This window comes from Canis lupus, chromosome 29 (genome assembly GCF_048164855.1).
Source record: "Canis lupus baileyi chromosome 29, mCanLup2.hap1, whole genome shotgun sequence".
In the NCBI taxonomy this organism is placed as follows: Eukaryota; Metazoa; Chordata; class Mammalia; order Carnivora; family Canidae; genus Canis; species Canis lupus.
The window spans coordinates 29,027,427-29,030,184 of NC_132866.1; the positions used below are offsets into that span (position 1 = coordinate 29,027,427).

General features: G+C 43.2%; 1 long non-coding RNA gene across 1 annotated transcript; it reads right to left on the reverse strand.

Moving 5' to 3' along the window:
- Window positions 1–250: 250 nt before the first annotated feature.
- Window positions 251–2,553, reverse strand: LOC140620583 (uncharacterized). Its single transcript, XR_012020329.1, has 3 exons — window positions 2,484–2,553; window positions 1,743–1,785; window positions 251–369 (listed from the first exon to the last, which is right to left on the reverse strand). It is a non-coding gene; the product is annotated as an uncharacterized lncRNA (long non-coding RNA).
- Window positions 2,554–2,758: the final 205 nt, after the last annotated feature.

Below are 2,758 nucleotides of genomic sequence, written 5' to 3' on the forward strand. Positions count from 1 at the left end.
GGGTCGAGATCCGAGGGCAGCAGGTGGCAGCCAGGAGACAGGTGAGCACCCCCCGCCTTTGAAGACTCCTAGAGGGACTAACGGAGGAGGGGGGTATCCCGAGGAGATATGGACTCCTGTTAATCGGTGGCTCTGGGACTGAGGAGGAGAGGGTGGATAGCACTCCGCTGACCAACCTAGTTACAAAGTGTGGATATAAAATCTCCTTAGAAATAACGATAGCACTGGAGTGAACATCCGAGTTTATTTGCTGAGCCCGAGTCTAGAGGTTTAGGTATGTGTATGTCTTGTATTTCCTCTCCTCATTGTTCCCTTCTTACTTCCATTAAGCCAGGGGTTCTTAACTCTAGGATTTTGGTGATTCATAAGCTAGGATGGAAGGAAAATCACTTATTTTGTTACACCTCTGAATCAAGTTTTGCATTTTCATCAGTTATGAAACTAAACCATGGAAATATTAGCAGTACCTGTGACAATGTCATCAGTAGAAATCATGCAGTAGGGGCGCCTGGGTGGCTCAGTGGTTGAGCATCTGCCTTAGGTTCAGGTTGTGATCCAGGGGCCGTGGGATTGAGTCCCACATCAGGCTCCCCGCAGGGAGCCTGCTTCTGTCTCTGCCTCTCTGTGTGTCTCTCATGAATAAATAAATAAAATCTTTACCAAAAAACAAAAACAAAAACAACCCCCCCCCAAAAAAAAAGAAAAAAGAAAGAAATGGTAACAGTACTTGTACATTTGACCATAGAAATCTCAGATGTTGACGTTCACATCGTGAGTGTTTAGAAATAGTCGTGCTCACTACTGTGAAATTTTGATTTGCCACTTGATCTTTTATTCAATGAATTAACATTGATACATTTGATGCTATGTCACTAATTTAAAAAAATTATAACTATAATTCAATATAATCGGTTTCTTTTGCAAATTTCTCATCCATTCCTAATCTTACTATGGTGCATAGAAGGAAAATTGGTGCCAATCTTAAGAAAGTGAATGGCCCAAATCATTGTACCACAAATATTTTTATAATTTAGGTGTTTACCAGTTTTTTTTTATTGTTTACCAGTTTTTTTCTACAAAACTGAAGGAACACCTACTATAGTTCTTAATTGATAGATAATTAAAAGTAATATTTAATAAGAGATCACTGCGATTTGGTATATAACTCTAGAGGAGATCAAAGAGGTCATATTGCCATAAGAAAATGATTACTATTCCCGTTTACTTTTTTTTGTAAACAAACTTTCTCAGAGTTTATATTTAAACATAAATTTTAAAAAGGGAAGTGATTGATTTTATACATTGACTAATACTATTACTAAGTGCATAAATATAAAGTAAAAGCCACATTTCATCTCACTAAGATATATGATGCCAAAATTTTTCCTGTGTTTAATATCTATATAAATTATATTTATACTGTTTGGCTCAACTGGGTACTAATTGTCATGACAGTGTCATTCAAAAGAAATTTTTAAAAAAGATTTTAATTATTTATGAGAGAGAGAGAGACTGTGTGAGCAGGGGTGAGGAGCAGAGGGAGATGGAGAAGCAGGGAGCCCAATGTGGGACTTGATCCCAGGACCCCGGGATCATGACCTGAACTAAAAGCAGAAGCTTAACAGACTGAGGCACCCAGGTGCTCCTCCAAATACATTTTTTTTTTAATACTTTGAGTCTTGGCTTCTGGCAAGATGCGGGAAGAGTAGAGGTCCTCAACTCAACTGGCCCCACAAACTTACCTAGATAACTTTCAAAAACATCCTGAACACCTGCAAATTCAACCTGAGATTTAAAGAGAGAACAGCTGGAATGCTACAGAGAGAAAAGTTTTTGCTTCTAACAAGATAGGAAGGCAAAAAAAAAAAAAAAAAAAAAAAGTAAGTAACTAAGTAGGGGAGGGGAACTGCACGTAGCCAGGCTAAAGCAGAGCTGCGAAAGCCTCTGGGGTACAAAAGCCCAGCCCTGAAGAAGTGTGAACTTTAAAAATCCACACCAGAGTTTTCTCTGACGGAAAAGTGCTTAGCAGGGAAATTGGGCAGAATTGCAGGAGGGGCAGTGAAGCCTCAAGATTCCCAGAGTCACTAAAAGAGGAGGGGTGCCTGGGGGAAAGCTCATCATAAACCGAGGTCCAATATTGGTAAAGGGCTGGAGCGCTGCAGCCCTCCAGGGCATTTGGGAGAAGCCAATTGGTTAGGTGGGCTGGCTCCGGATGCAGGTGGCTGTACCCTGTTCCCTTTGGGAGAGGTGGTCCCCAGGAGCACAGGTCCAGCGGCACAGGGTCCCTGATCCCAGGGCGCCCAAGCAGACAAAGCCAGTGATCCTGTGTTCCCCCTGGGACAAGTGTAAGCGAGGAGGGCATAGGAAAGTAAGAACTCTCCTGCTACTGGGTGCCCTGCAAGCTGTGCAGATCAGTGTACCTGGGCCTGCCCCCAGGAGCATCTAGACCAGTGAGGACTGGGAGACTGTGGTTAGTTACTCACAGGGAGTTCACCTCCAGAGATGGAAATCTGGCTACTGCCATTGTTGTTTTTCCTCTTTTACCTTGTGCCTGGGAGAAGGAACAAAGTTCTCACAGGATAAACAGCTCACACAGAGCCCAGCACCTGGCAAGGGGTGGGGAATTTCTGCCCAGGCACAGACACCTGAGAATCAGCACAGCAGACCCTCCCTACCCCCCACAGAAGAACTGCTGGAAGTACAAGGGAAAAGCAAGTGATTGGCCAAGCAGTGCTGGAAAGCTCCAGGACTGAGGGAA